The sequence below is a fragment of the Seriola lalandi genome, unplaced genomic scaffold (genome assembly GCF_002814215.2).
Source record: "Seriola lalandi dorsalis isolate HSWRI2012SDOR001 ecotype SW California unplaced genomic scaffold, Sedor1 jcf7180002054673, whole genome shotgun sequence".
NCBI lineage: Eukaryota > Metazoa > Chordata > Actinopteri > Carangiformes > Carangidae > Seriola > Seriola lalandi.
Window position 1 is genome coordinate 277,730 of NW_019525226.1, and position 16,554 is coordinate 294,283.

Sequence of the window (16,554 nt, forward strand, 5' to 3'; positions counted from 1 at the left end):
ACCACCATGGCTGCAGACCCCCAACATAGTATGCATGGTCTGTTTACAATGTAAATTGATTTCTAAAGGTCTTAATTTCACTTAGAGAAGCACCAAAGGTGGTCTGGGATCATGCATGACACACAGGCTTTATGTATGATAGAGGGTTCAAGAAAAAAATGTGGCAAAACCTTTATCTAACTCAGATTTATACATTTACTTGTAGTCGCAAGTTCATAAAGTTCATAAAGTGAAAAACTGCACACACTTTTAACAACTTGTTTTTTTGTCTCCCTATTACTTTTAGGATGCCTCAATAAGTTTGTTTGTCTCAAGCTGTTTTTAGTACACAAGTGTAAATCACAACTTTACAAGTCACTGTGGCGCACCATAAAGGGTGGCTGTTAATGTGCATGTGTGTGAGTGAGAGAGCATGGGCAAAAAAAAAAGAGAGGGTGGTTTGGACATAAGAGGTGTATTACGTCTGATGCTCTTCGCTTTAGAAAGGAATTAGATGTGAACATATGACATGTTTGGGTTACAGGCATGTACACATACATCTTTTTTTCTCCTCGATCTTCCTGTGCCCCATATCAAATGCCTTTGTGAGTGTGAAGGATGTAGTTGGGAAAAATAGTATCCTATGTGCTGTAGGGAGTGAAGATACTATGGAAATCGATTACGTATGGAATCCCTTTTTTTCTGACCGTGATTGATGTTCCGAGCTTATGCATTTTTATCTTCTCTTTTACAGGCTCTTTATCATGGCTGTCTGCAGAATGTGGTGCGGTTTGCTCTCCAGTTATGGCTGAGGTAAAATAGCAAAATCATGAGCTTGTCTGCTGAAGCTCTGTCTCCTTTAGATGACAGTGTTGACATAATATATTGCCTCAGTTTCTTGTGTGATGTATTGCTGAACGTTTCTGTGTTGTAATAGCTTCAAAGTGAGTGGGGGAAGTAAGAGGCTTCCTGAAATGTCTTGCTGATTTTAACCTCAGTTACCCCGGGACCAGCAACTGTGCTCTGTCTTGAGTAGTCTGTGTTAAGCTGTGCATTGATTAACTCCTACTTGAGGGCAGCCACCCTTGAAATGTTAAGGCCTTTACACGTTGTGACAAACCAAAGTATCCCTGCAGTGTCATCAGATCACCTCATCACTTCCAATTAGCAGCCGTCTCAGACCCTTTTTCACCTTGTTGGCAGGACAGAGGATCTGCAGCGGGCCAGATTTGCAGCCTAGCCCTCTCCCAAAGGTCCAGCACTCTCATCATTTATTTATCTCACACACAGGCAGACAAAACAACACACACCCATCCTGTACCAGGTCCAACAGCTGCCAGCTAGAAGAGGGTATTAGCAGAGTTAGGGAGGGGGTAAGGTGGAAAAGGGAGGGACCATCTCAACCAACACACACTCTCGCACACAAGGCGCAATCAGCACATCATCTGCACCTTCTTGTCAAGAGTTGAACTTCTACAGCGTTGTCATGGCGACGTAATTTACTCCTCCAGAGGGGCTGTTCTTCTAGGTTTCAAATTGCACTGTAATGTTGGTGGTGGTTGAAGGGATGGGGGGGGGGTTACTGCACTTGACTGTACTCTGATAAGGGATTCTTTGAGGAGAAGGCTATGATGTACTGAGCTTAAGAACGCCTTTTGATCTCAGTTCGTATGCTAATGAATCTGGTTTTATGTATGCATTGTAAAGCAACTCTTTGCCTTTGTTTATTTAGATGGTTTTATGTGGAGCCTTTATCCATCAGACATTATTGTGTCATTTTTGCGTCATTTGCATTACCCTTATTCCAAAGATAATTGCAGCGGTTGTGAGGTTTCTTTTTATTTGCTTGTGTTGTGTGTGCTGGGGCAGACACAGCCAAACCTCCCTAACTCTGGTTTCTTGTCTATGTGATAGCCTGACTGTAAGTAAGCCCATCTCACTTTGCAGACTTCTGTCTCCCTCAGCACGCTCGCTGCCGCAGCACTCATCCACGAGCAACACACTCAGTCGCACGCGCTTTCGCATGACTACACAAATGCACAAACAGGACCTCAGCGTTGACTGGCTCACGCACACAAAACTCACTTGCTTACTCACTCAGGAATTATCGTGATAGTAAAACTATAGAGGAAGAGCAAGGGAGACAATGAGAGAGAAACAGGGACAGAGACAGTGGAGACAGTGGAGGCAGAGGGAGGGGAGAGGAGAGCGAATGCTGCAACAGAAGTATTTTATCCCTAAGCATTTTTTAAACTCTGCCATGTCTGTGACCCAGTCATGAGGACAAGCCATAGTTGTCCCCTGTAGCTGCTAAGGCAGATGTAAGAAATTCAAGTTGCAGTAGTTACTTCTTTAAAGTGAAAATGTTTTACATTTTTACATGAAAGTCTGTTCAGCTCATACTTTTTGCATTAGTAAAAAAACGTGACTTTTTTTAAAATTGTGTTGCAGGTGTGCAAAGTCACTGTTTTTAATGTTCAGTTGCTGGTTAAAGGCTGTACAGCTCGGCATCATGTCCTTTGAAGGATATGACAGATGTTTTCTGGAGTGTGTTTTCCTGCTGCTCTCACTTTTTTCTCTCTGTCTGTACTTCCCCGTCTCTTTCTGTGTGTGTGTGTGTGTGTGTGTGTGTGTGTGTGTGTGTGTGTGTGTGTGTGTGTGTGTGTGTGCTCTCTCTGGTCCGCTGCTTTGGCACAAAAAGGAAGACCAGGCCGCCCCATTCTTTGTTTTGCTTCTTGTAGGAAACTAGCAGCAAATTGTGGCTCAATGAGGCGTTGCTGTTTTGTATGGTCTGATAAAGTGCAAACGAAACCGTCTGGGCTGCACTGGCCTGCTGCAGTGTTTTCCATTGTAGCTTAGCCTATGAATGTAGGTCTGTGTGATGCTTGGTTAGTGTTGAACATTAGGTGATGGGGTGGGGGGTGGGGGGTAGTTGGGGTTAGGGGTAGGGACCATTCATACAGTTTTAAGATGTCACCCAGTGTTTGGAGCTGCTGTCTGCTGTGTTTAATTGTGATGAGGGATGATTAGAGCTCTGCTTAAGACTGGAGGAGAGTTTTCTGTCTTGCTTGCTTTCAAGGGTTTCAAAATCCCAATATTATAGAGTTCTCAGATAGCACCAACATGACACACTTGTCATAGTGATCAGAGCAGGGCATATGTGTGTGGGTGTGTTGATGTGCATACGGGAAATATCCCAGTTTTTACTTCAATGCATTCATCCAACACCTGCAGTAACTACTTATGTCGGAAATGAAAGGAGTGACTCACAGAATATGCAATAATTTCATGAGGATTTTATACTCCAAAAATTTGAGCAGGTCATACTGGAAGCAAACAAACTATGTTAACATGATCTTAAGAGTTTATTTGATCAACAGTTGAAACATTTCCAAGCAGTGAAGTATGGAAATATTGTTAAATAATGTGTACTTTTCAAGATTGGAAAGTGTGGATTGGATAACGCACGAATGCAGACTTGTACTTGACTTATACTTAACCATTCTGTTATGATATTTACTTTGCTAAAAGGAGATAAATTTCTGTTCTTTTAAAATAAAATGAAAATAAAGTACAGGTATAAGTAAAGGTATACGTTTATCATTTTCCTGGGCCTGAAAACACTGGTGTGTTGCCAATGCACAAATATAGAAAATCATGTCAATTTTGAGGGGAGTGGTTTTTTGCATGCAACATTTCCAGCACTGTTCCGTGACTTAATTTAGTTTATTTCAACACCACTGGGATGCACAGAGAACAAAATGCTGTGAAGATCCACAGATCAAGTTCATTGAGTCAAGCAAAACAAACACATGGCTTGGGAGATAGACAAAGAAGGAGGGTCTTGGGTGTGCCATGGCCCTTGTCTAAAGCGGTTATGGGGCCCACATGGGCGTTCTGCTCTCCAGAGGCTGTTGTGGTAATTATCTGCCAGGGTGCACGTGTGGGAGTGTGTGTAAGACTGAGCATGTTTCTATGCTCAGGTCTGCTAGGTGCACATGGAATTGTAACGCTAGTTGTTTCCAAGCATCCTGTTCTGCATCCTGTTGCTGTGGCCCCAGACAGGATGAAATGCATATCCACTCAACCTTATATACCTCTTCACGCTTGTGTGATCTATATGTGCCCTGCCAAACACACACAGGCATACACATATAGATCCATCTTTTCCTTACACCCCACAGTTGAGAAAGGGGATCTGGAACTCTCAGAGGAGGAGCGCGGCTGGGGGATGAGGCTGAGGAGCCATCTTTGACATGGGGCATGGGGCCCGACGGCACAAAGCCCCATTCCCTGCTCCTCCATGTGGAAAATGGCAGGAGCGCAAGAGGAGGAGGGGAAGGGGGCAAAAAAAAAGTGGAGGAAAGAGGAGGAGGGAGCAACAATTAGTGGGATCTGCTAATCACCAGGGCAACACTCATTTAATTGACATGTGAAATTTGAATTCATCTAACAAGTCGATAGGCTGTACGACAATGGACCAGTCATCTGAGGTCTGCCGGTGGAAGCCAAGGAGGGGAAGCGACAGCTGAGGGCTTAGGCCAAGGTCTTTGTTAGAAGTAGCAGTGTTGTAGGGTGGGAAGGTTTTCCATGAGGAGATTATAACCCATTATGCCTTTGACCCTTTTGGATAAGTAACTCCACAACTGCCCTTAGACGCACACACGAACAACACGTGCATACCATAGCAAGGGTTGCGTATGTATGTTCCTGTTTTTTTTTTTTTTGTTTTTTTTTTCAGCAAAAGGCACAGTGAGTAAACAACTGTTTTTTATACCACAATAAACCTGACCCTGATGATTCGAATGAAGAGGAGAAACACAAAAGGAGGTGGGAAGGGGAAAAAAAGCCGTCTGTCCATTCCTGCTTTTACAGAAATCAATAAGCTATTTAAGGTCATCAGAAAGCGGCATCAATATCATCCAGCTGCTGCAGGAAGTAAAAGCACACTAACTCTCACTGCCACCTCAGGAAGTGACTTGGAAAAGATGCAAAACATTTACTCACACCTCATTATTCAGGACATTATAAAAACACACTGAACAGCTGCTTCTATGTACCTGTGAACAGTGAACAGGGATATGTTTGCAGAGAAGTACATACAGGCTGTGACAAACCCATACAAACAAATGCATCGAACATGCCCATCAGCCTAAGCTGTTCTTTGTGTTTAGTGCTAATAAGCAATGTGCATGATAAAATGGTCAAATAAAATCGTAGCTACTGTGAGCAGATTGCAAACATAAACAAGTTAACATTGTCATTGCGAGTATTTTGTCATGCTGACATATAGCCAAAAGCACTACTGTGCTTTAACCGCAGTTTGAGAAAAGGTGCAAGCTGTTCCACTTTCAGTATTTGACAGACAGAGCTACAGGAGGAATAAAATGTTTTTAATGAAAGATTAGTGCATGGTTGAAACAATTTTTGAACACACAAAATTGTACTGACCCATTAAGCTGGGACCTTCCTTCTACTTCAAATAAAATCAGTTAGAACATAAATAAAGTGATGTATCTGTCTCAGTAGATAAATATGATAAGCTGCTAGTCTCCAAATCACACATTGAAAAGTGTAATCAGATCAATTACTGCAAAAAAAAAGTAGCATTTTCTCCAAATACATCACAACCTCCCCTCCACCTGTACCACATTTGGTACACTCCCCTGGAACACCTCCATACAATGAGTCCAAATAGGTTGGCACTGGTTTGACACTTCCTGTGTCTAAAACTGCATGGTTAAGAGTAGCCTAGAGCACAAGTAAGAAAATCAAAGATTTAATGTTGAAATACCTCAAATCTTTGTCCTGGAATAAGCAATAGGCTATGATTACTGCAAACAGTATGCAACAAATATGACTAACATTACTGTCGAAAGGCCTCAAACAGTCGCTAATACCAACAAAACCTTAATGCATGAAAAGTTGCTGCTAAGTACAATGTGTCTTATTGATGTTAGAGGGGACACCTGGGTTAAAGGGAAACTCAAGTTTCATATAGCTTTAATCTAATTTTTGTTGTTTAGGACATTATTTCTATCAGGGAAATAACATTGTACCCACCAAAGGTATTGCTGAGAACTGTGGATATAGTGACATTGCAATGATGGGGCAAGAAACACAAGATGATCAGACAGGCTTTAAACAGAACCTCCAGGTTAGCTAAATGTATTTATAGGAGTAAGCGTAGCTGTAACTTGGGAACCCAGAGTTTTCTTGTGCAAAGAGCACTCAGTTTCAGTTTTACCTCCAAATCTCCAAATAAAAATTGTTGGCTTGTTTATTTATATATAATATATATATATATATATATATATATAAACTGATAAATATGATGGCCAAAACTTCAAAAGTTGCAGCTAAATAAAACCCAGAATTTTCTTTGTACCTGAAAGTAATGCTGATTTTCCTTTTATCCTAAACTCTGACAGATACTGATTGTCTTCCGAGTGGCTTCCTTGGTCTGGTTGGATCTGACTGACACCTGCAGTCCTAGATGGCATCAAACCAGCCGTCCAAACCACTGGTGAGTCCCATTCACTTCAGAACACTGTAAACAGAGCGCAACATCACGGAGCAATGATTCCACTTTCCCCATTCCCTCGTGGATTCATGCTTAGTCAACCCATCAAGCACTGCTAATCTGCCCATTCTTTAAAGTATCTTTGATTCGGGACATTTGAATGACCTCCACATAACTGCAGCGTACTTTCCAAATGTACTTGTGTGTTTTTGATCTATTGCTCTGCTAACAGATAGTTCAATTGTCAGAGGTGACTTTGTAGAAGTGGCAGAGAGTCAGAGGAGACTTCCAAGTCTTTCAGCCAGAGTGTAATCCTCTTCCTTTATCTCTCTGGCTGATCTGGGCCAAAGCGCTGTGTGAGAGAATGATTCAATGACTGCCTGCTTTTCTGTAGCTCTCAGTCACGTTTTCTCGTCTTCACTCACCATCTCTCTCTTGTTCTCTAATTCTCACCTGATTGTCTGTTGTGCTCTTTCAGTGTTCACCTCCACTGTTTTGTGTGTGGGCAGCAGTGATCGCCGATATGATGCCGCTCTTTTTTTTTTTTAATGATAGAAGATCATCTCTTTCACACACTCACACACACGGACACCACCTTACACTACACACCAGACAGGCAACTTGGATTATGTCCAAGAATCACAGCTGGATTGGTGTATGTGTGCGTACTGTAGATATTTGTGCATTTCCAGGAGGGGGGTGGCGGTGGTGGGGTGGAGAGTGGGCTTCATCTGGGACATTTGATTGGCCCACTGGCACAGAAGCCAGACAAGATGCTGATTGGACAGATGTATGGAGACTAGCGTGCAGGTTTCTGTGTGTGCCATGTAGCTTTGCCTCCCAGAGCGCTGGCCAATAGCTCCACATATTGGATGCATTACAGATTAGAGCCCATGCAACTGTGTGCACATAAGTGTATATGTGTCTGTGTGCGGGTTTGTGTGTCTGCACAGCTCATCTGTGCAGGAGCACTTTTATCTTCCATGAACAAATCTGCACTGTTTCTATTCACCGAAGTGATCACGAAATGCATTTGCCTCTCCCAGACTAATCATTAATTATTAACGGCAGATTTGACTTGGCATCCCAGATCGATGCAGAAGCTACCCACCATTAGACGGTTAAGACTGTTCTTAAATGCGTTTTCAAACAATCAAAATGTGAGAATTTATTGAAAATTCTTTATGATAAGGGTAGACAATTACTACATGATTTACTGCAGAGGTTGTGAGCTCATCTTCCTCAAAGCGAGCCGCTCAGGCACACATTTTCAATGATGGTACAATCATAAAGATGAGATTCACTGATGCAGGATTTTCAACCAGCTTGAAATCTGTCCTAAAATTGAATCTGGTCAATCTGGCTTAAATGTCTCAAACTCAGACAGTGAATATAAGAGCTAACCCATAATTACAGTTGCTGTTGTTGTTTATTGTTGTTTATAACTGCAAGAGTTGTCCTGAAGTTTTTGCTTAAACTAAATATCAAAGTATAAGAATACTTTTGTACTTTTACCTGATAAAGATGTGGCAGTAACTTTGAGCAGCTCCACAAAAATCTTTACCACAACCAGATGGAATTGTTACTTAGTTTAGTGCATTCAGGTGTTACTTCTTCTCTTCCCACCTTCCATGACCTTTTTAACCTGACAACAGAGAAGAGAGAGGTGAGGAAGAGAAGGCTCAGAGCGGGAAAAAAATGAGAGGGAAAAGTAAGAATAGCACACAGAAAGAAGAGAAGAAAGGAGATGTGGTGAAAACAGTAGCTTATACTCCTCTGCATGACAGAGTCTGGCCTTTTAGAGGTCTAGACTCTGTCATTACACTTGTCAACACCATTCCCCGGTATCTGATACAAGTACAGGGCTCAACCACCAAGGCTTATCACACATGAGACACTCACATGCATTAAAAAAGTAAACAATCTATGACCATACACGTACACATACTGTCCATATGGACATGCAGAAACAGAATAAAACATACATATTCACACACAAAAACCGTCGCACCATCAGCACGGCAGCCCTTGCCACGCAGTAGGACACACACACACACGCACACACTCATATGCAGCACTGCTTATTGAAAACATGGCAGCACTCTCAACCCCAGACGGCTCTCCTCTGCCCACCTGTCAAAAAAGAGGAAAATTCACCTGGCTGGTATCTCAATCTTCTTCAGCGCTTAGCTTAGCTTAGACCAACCATCTGGCTCAGCAGCTCTGATTCCCTCCCTCCCTCTTCACTAACTCTCACTCTCTCTTAGTCTTTTTAAAGCGTGTCAGCAGTTACCCGTCACAGCAGTCTTAGTAAGGCTGCTAACGTGGCTAAGTGTCCCTGGGCCTCTTAGTTAGTGGGTGCTGTGTTTCTTTATATGTGTGTGTGTGTGTGTGTATGTGTGTGTGTGTGTGTGTGTACACGATTCACAGATGGCAACAGGAGGGGAGGGCGAGTTGGAGGGGGTGATGGAGAGAGCTGTCTGAGGCTCCAGCAGCTCTCGTGTCTCTCAGGCAAGGCGGTCTGTCTGCGGGCATCTGCACTGGCAGCCACCCCCCCCCCCCCACACACACACACACACGTCTCCCCCCTTTTCCCGTCCTCCGTCGCCACGGCCACCTCACCATCCAGCGCCGCGGCTTGGCAACAATCCGCAGTCCCTGAAAGATGATTCCCCTTGACCTCACTTCACCGCCAACCTTCTCCGTTTGCCACAGCAGATGATTAAGTTGATAAATGATAGGGGTGAATTATACATTATGGTTACATTGGGAGAGGAACAGCCTGTGGGGAGAGCGTGGCTAAAAGTTGCCCAGGGAGGATAGTCTATCTGTGCGAGCATACGTCTGTGTGCACATCTGCATATGTGTGTGTGGACATTGACTCACATGTGTTGTGTCTGCTTGGTTGTCAGAGCGATGGTCTTTGATTTGGAGCTGGTCTCAGGGTTTGTGTTGGCCTGTGAAACTTTGAAGATGATTAGCTGAGTTGTGTTTGTAGTGCACCCTCTAAGAGTGATTCGTTCTTTTTTTGCTGCTGGCTTATTGATCACAGCACAGCGAGTGGCAGCATTATATTTAACGACATGGCTCCTCACTATAGGAAGATAGGTCAAAATACGTTTTTCTTCTTACACTTTTCTTTGAACTTGTAGTTTTAAGTATCTTTCACATTTTCCTATCTGTTTGCTCTCCTTGTTTGACACAAGAGAAAGTGCTTGGTGTGGGAGTTTCTACAGGACTAATATTTAATGTTTTTTTTGTAGTTTGAATTCCACAGTACAGGCCAGAGCACACAGTACAGTTCTTTGAAATTTAGTTTGACACCTTTGTGTCCTGGTGGCACCTGCAAAGACAAAGACAAGAAAGGACTTGTTTTGAATCGAGAGAGTAGGGGAGTAACTTTTGGTTCTGACAGGATTTCTGAATGCACCACTAAGCACACATGCATACACACACACAGACACGCACACACAAACACACTAATTTATGCAGACATTTCTCTTCGAGTAATACAGCTCTGATTGGCTTAGACACTGCAGCGGCACAGCATGTACGGCCGGCACAGTTGACACATCTGTTCCTGAGATTCATGGAGGTTTGGGCGCTGGAGGTGTTGGTATGCACTGATTAGCACGAGGCTGTCTTTATCCAAACCGCCGGGTTTCCTACTGGGCTTCCATAAACTGTTTACTAAGGAGTCTGTTGCCATGGTTTTCAGCCATGTTCCAATCAGTGTTTTTTTTGACCACTCAGCTTTATTTATTCCTATAAAAGCCCATGCCTTCTGCATCAACCAACTGTTGTACCCCTCAGAGCAATTGTTCTGAAGTATGTATATATTGAATTTCATTCAATTGCAGGATAGTTGGCTTGGATGATGATTGAAGCATGATTGGATGAGCTCTGGAGAGAGAGTCTTTACAAGCTGACACCTTTGGCTCATGGGTGGTTTTGAAACGGAGGCTTTGATGAAAGAAAGAGATCACTATCATAATAACCTAATAACTCTGTGTTCTATGTGTGTGCAGGGGTTCTAGTTAGAAACACATGCTAGCCACAGTTTTTGATCTCCCTTGAAAACGACATTTTCCAAAAAAACTTACCTTAATGACACCCCTGGGCAAGATATGATAAAAGTGAGATAAGATAAGACAGTTTTTTTTTTTTACAACCAAAATTATCTTTACTCTGATCCTGCAAGTCCTTTGTCTTTCATCCTTTCAATTTCCCCCTTCTCTGTCTCTGTCTCTGTATCTCGTCCTTTTTTCTCTGGTTTAATAGCAAGAAAAAACTCTCTCATTGATCTGACGAAGCTAAAGCAGCAGAGACATCAAGTCGCTCCCAGAGGTCAGGTCACAGCTGAGAAGTGGACCGATGCTCGGATTGTCAGTAAGGTCAGGAGTTTGTCTTCCTATAGGCTGTGGCCTGCATCTTTAGTGTTTAATAGTCTTGTAAGCTGTTTATTTCGACCCTTTGCACCTCTCTTAACAGGAAGCCATATCCCTCAATTGAATTGCAGGTAATTAAATACTACACACGTGTAAAGTCAACAGGCAAAGGTGTCATACATCCCCCGCTCCCTGCCTTTTTCTTGCCCATCCTCCTCCTACTTTGGGTTGTTCTTTTAATTTAAACATTCTGCTTGAGTATTATGAATTTTTAAACATTTACCCCACTTTTACATGAATTCTCTCTGCCAAGGAGTCTATGTCTTCCTCTCTCCTTTTTTCTGTGTTTCTGGGAGGACTGAGCAATTTGGTAATGGCATAGTTATGTGATGTTAAAGGAATAGTCCAACATTTTGGGAAATACGCTTATTTGCTTTTAATCGTTTTAATGAGTTAGATGAGAAGCTCATAACAACCTTATGATGTTGATCGTCAAGAAAATGATGACATTCCTTCCCGTAACTTGACATTTGTGAACCGATTAAACAAATAAAATACAACATTAGTGAGGTTTAGCACAAAAGCATATTTCCCAGAATGTTGAACCACTGTTTCAATCTAAGTTTATATGATAGGATTTGTGCTTTTGAACAGTGGATTTACATTTACCCTGCAGACATTCTACACTGTTACTTCCTCCTCATAACTGAAAACATCTATATTCAGTCTTTGGGGTTATCAATTTATTTTATTGACCAACTGAATCCAGGTAATTTTTTATTTTATTTATTTATTTATTTTATTAACCTCCCCCTGCTCTGCCATGGCCCTACCTTCCAGCCCAGCCTTTCAATGGCCAGTTTGTGGTGACACAAGGTGACGTGTGACTCTTTGCAGAGTGTAAAGATAATCATTGGGCAATTAATGAGCACCAAAAGGGAACCATTAGTGATGTGTAAACTTGCGATACCTGCCTGGTGTCTGACGGGGCCTCGGAGGAGGAGAACTCAGAGGAAAAACAAACTTGGAATTTAAATTGCACCATGCAAATGCAATGAAATGAGACATAAAGTTCACTGGTCCCTGAGGCGTGTTTATTGTGATGATTGTATTTGTCTGCTGGATGAGAGCAGCTGAAGAAGTCTTCCTGTGTAAACTGGTGCCAGCTGTTGCACTGCACTAACCTGCTGTTTGTCTTCCATTTGCATCTTAAAAATTTACAAGGTCAAATGCATCATACGTCGGGATAAAATGCAGTTGTGCCAATATGCAGCGTTTTCCTATGGAAGCTTCTCCTGTCTACCAGCTTTCCTGCAGCTAACTTTCTCTTTTTTGCTTTCCAATAATAGTCCTGTCTCATTAAGTGAGTCAATCAGTCAGTCAGCCAACTCATGTGTTTATTGTTTGAACTCCTACTTCTCCCATCTTGAAAAAGGAGAAGAGAAAAAGAAAAACTGACAGGGAAGAGGTGAAATGATGGACTTCAACAGTCTGTTTTGCCTGGCAACAGGCAGCTGCCACTTGTTAATCTTTGCCCTCTTGTGTGATAACACAGTTGTTGTGTTGGCGGTTGTTGTCATGGTAGTTTGAATGTTTTAGAAAAAAAAACTATTTTGCCTGAATGGGTGAATGGAAGTGAGTGACAATGGGATCCAGTGATAACTGAGGGAAGCCACAGGAACTTCAAGGATACTGTAAGCTTAAAGTGTCTTATCATCCTCCCAACCCCTCCAGTGGATTGCCTAGACCCCCCCTCCACACACACTCACACACTCAGAAGTGGTCATGTGATTTACACACACGCATACACATAGATGCACACATTCACAGACAAAGCCTTTGGATGACTCAAGAGAGTTGTTTTCTTTTTTAAGTCTCAAGATCTTTTTATTTCCATTACTGTTTCAGTACTCTGTGTGTGTGTGTGTGTGTGTGTGGGCTGGTGTGTTTGTGCGTGTGTGTTTGTGCGTGTGTGTATTCTTCTATAATCAAAGGCATCTATTTTATGTTACTACTGCCCTACATATCGATGCTGAGGTAGAGACCCATCAAGGGGAATGTTCTAATTAACAATGCTGCAGTTCTCACTGACACCTCTCTCTGTGGCAATATCTTTTCAACTTCTAGCATCCTCACCTCAAAAGCATCCATTCAACAGGGAATGTGCAAAACACATACAGGGTTATGTGTATTCTTTGCTGCGAGGAAAATACTGAATACTTATCTAGACAGGAGTAATTTTGCTGCAAATAGGATAGGACAGTAAGAGGGGGAGAGAAATGCAGGCAGGCAGGTTGCCACGAAGGGGAAATACACACAGATGGCCTTGACAGACTGACAGACAGAGGATGAGAAAAAAGTAGACTAACGAAGAGGCAGACACAAAGACACATACGTACAGGATGTATATGCATCCAGATACCTGCACAACAGTGTGAGCACAGCTGTGTGTCGGGCCGAATCCGCACAGCATTTTGCATTCACATGTATACACTTGAGGATTAGACCTGTTTGTTGGACCACTATTGGCTTTTTTATTAAATCTCTGCCAATCACCATCATCCGGTTCTGATACGATGCCCTGGTCGTTATTACAACAGTCTGCAATGATATGTCTTTTTTTTTTTTCTATGAATTTTTAAATTATATCTCCTCTGACTCAATTGAGCTATTATAGAACAAAAATCCCAAACATTTGCTGAGACCAGCTTCCCAAATGGGAGAATTTACTACTTTTTTCTGTTTTATTATTGTAAATTGAATAATTTTGGTGTTTTGTACTGTTGGAGAGAAAAAAACAAGCAACTTAAAGAAGTCACCCTGGGCTCTAATAGGAGTTTTTCCACTTTTTATTGGCATTTTATCAACTAAACTATTAAGCATTTACTCAAACAAATTATTGGTAGAGAAATCAATAATGGAAATAGCCCTAATGCCTAATTTAGTAGAGTAAAAATCTATCTAGAACTTCCCTACTCAACCCCGTCTCCTAGAAATTTATTACAGCAAATACATATTGAAAGAAATGTAATGTGGCTTAAATACTGTTTTTAAATCAACATAATGAGGAAACGTGAACATTTTGCAAAATGTTTACACTGTATCTACAAAATGTTCAATGTCCATGTATTAAATTCAGTTTCCCTACAAAATATGCTCTTGACAAGTAAAGCATAGTTGATATTTTTATGATGATGTTTAGGAAGTCAAAACACTTGTCTAAAGTCAGTAAAAGATCATAGTCTTTGTTTAATGTTAAAAAAGTCAACAGTGACTTGAAGTACAAGAGAAGACTTGTTTATGTGATCGTAACTTGTGAATGAAAGTACAGTCTTGTTGCCGAAACTGGACTCAGGATGTGAATGCTGGTCTCCAGTGTCAAGGACTTATCACGTATTTAAAAAAAGAAAAGAAAATGTTGCAACTGAATATAATCCTGGCAGCAGTTACATTTCCTTCAAAATCATATTTGCCTAAACAAACAGGTAGTATATGAATGTAACTTCAAGGAGATTCAGTTGCCTTATTATTCTATTTACCTAACAACCGAGTAAACTTTCATCCAGTGATGAAAGCCAGAAGATGTGGAGAAAGCCCTGGAACATTTCCCTTTCCTGGATCTATACATTTTTGTTGAATTGTACGTTATTCCATTATTGAAGTGAGTCATCTTGCTATAAAAGATGCTAAACCTAAGATAATGTCACTTGTCAGGATTTGAAGTGTTTTTTTCTGCCACGTTGATCCAAATGCCATTTAGGGAGTTGACAAGGCCATTCATGAAGAAGACCTCTTTAGATCGTTTGGCTTGAATTTATATTTAACATTGGCACAAAACATTGTTGTCCAATAGTTTTAGTGGAAAAGCATTGGTTTTAGTCTCATCTATGATAACTAACAACAACATAGACGCAGGTTGGTGGCAGCAGGCAAGCCCCCTGCTCTTGGTGGCTGATGTTCTGTCAGGGTTGGGGGGAGGCTGGGCTGGATCCTGCTGGGTCTTTTGTCACCCCTGCTAATTGAGTGATCCTGGTGACCCTGTCGTCGCTGCCTGGTAACACATCAACAGGAGCTGGTGCCGCTGCCCACCACTTAAAGTCATAACTAGACATCTAGCTCTATGATGGGCGGTGGTTGTGGGATGCATTGCTACATTGATGGATGAAATGATGGAAGGATAGATGCTACATGAAGGCTGGATGTACTGGCTATAGTCATAGTCAGGAAGCAAGGTTAAGTGCAGTTCAGTGGCGCGGCATTGATGCTTTTACCATTTCTGCTTTGTTTCCTTGCAGGGCTGACAGAGCTAGAATTGATTGAAATCATAGGCACTCTAAGGCACATTGAATAAAAGCTTCCAACTGGCCTGTGGCTTTATGAAGGTGTGGGAGGATGCATACAAGAATCGTAGGGAGAAATAAACAATGTATTATTCTTTGAGGAATTTTTCTTGCTGCAGTATATAAACATAATGACGAAGATGAAGGGATGGATGCACTGTTAGACTGTTTCAAAATTAGTATGCTACGAACATATGAGAATAACACTTGACAGATGCTCACAGGGTGATATCATGCCCCATCTTATGATTTTTCATTAAGTATGCTATAACAGCTGCACTTGTACGTCTCACTCAGTGGTGACAGTCGAAGCATGCCAAGTCTTCAAAAAAAAAAAAATCACTCATATTTCAATGCATGCCTTTAGAATCTCTTAGTGAACATGTGACACTTTTCAGATAAGTGTTTTTGTGTTAACAAAATGGAAATCTTAATTTTGCTAAGCTAATTATAGCTTGTAGCCCGTTGCTAAGCAACCTAATGACAGGAGACAGCAGGGAGTCAAGAATCTAACCTTTGGCTGGATAGAGCCAAGAGGTGACATTTGGATTTCCTTAATATCACCCTCTATTGATTCACTGCGTCCTCACTGTGGCTGTATTGCACTTTACGGTTCAAATGGTGTAAAGTGTGCTTTAAAGTAACTGTATTTTATACATATATATAATAAGGAAGAAAAACTGTTTCAACTCCAGTGAGAAAATTTAAAGCTTTCAATCAATGTCAGGGAGCTGTTATGATAATGACAGTCCTTACATATGGACGTGCATGAGTCACTTTGTGATGTAGAAATGTGCATTTAGTTATGTCATCACAGCCTTTTTATTTCTACTTACAGGGCATAAAACACATGGTTTGTCAAAGAAATGTGCACATCATAATTATTCCCATAATGCAAAATGGAAGAGAAATATTGGGCTGAGTTATGAGGCTGAGGATCTTCTGCTGTTGCCTTATGACATGGTCATGTTATTGGATTAAATTCTGAAGCACGTCCATGCAGTAGTAACCACTGCGCAAGATTGTTTACCCTGAGTCTGTGTTAGAGTAATACCACAATATCTAGAAGCTGTCTCTTTTGAAGGACTGGAGCATCAGTACAGATAGTATGCAACAAGGCACCTCTGTTATAGCTTCATATACAGTCATGGGTGGATTGCTGTCTGTCTTCGGTTAAATAATATTTTCAATCTCACTAAAATACTGCAGCACAGGCACAGTCTATCCATCACAGATTGGCCAAAGACAAGGTCTGTATGCTCTGAAAATTTCTTTGTGGGTGTCTGATTTTTCCTCCTATCGAGGGGGAGAGTTGGGGGGTGGG

General features: G+C 41.6%; 1 long non-coding RNA gene across 2 annotated transcripts in view; it reads left to right on the forward strand.

Annotated features, from left to right (window-relative positions):
• The first annotated feature begins 6,414 nt into the window (after window positions 1–6,414).
• LOC111666349 (uncharacterized) overlaps window positions 6,415–16,554 on the forward strand; it is a 74,384-nt gene continuing 64,244 nt past the window's right edge. For both annotated transcript variants that reach the window (XR_002761578.2, XR_015438176.1), the window contains exon 1: window positions 6,415–6,505. This is a non-coding gene — a long non-coding RNA (uncharacterized LOC111666349). The remainder of the gene's footprint in view (window positions 6,506–16,554) is intronic.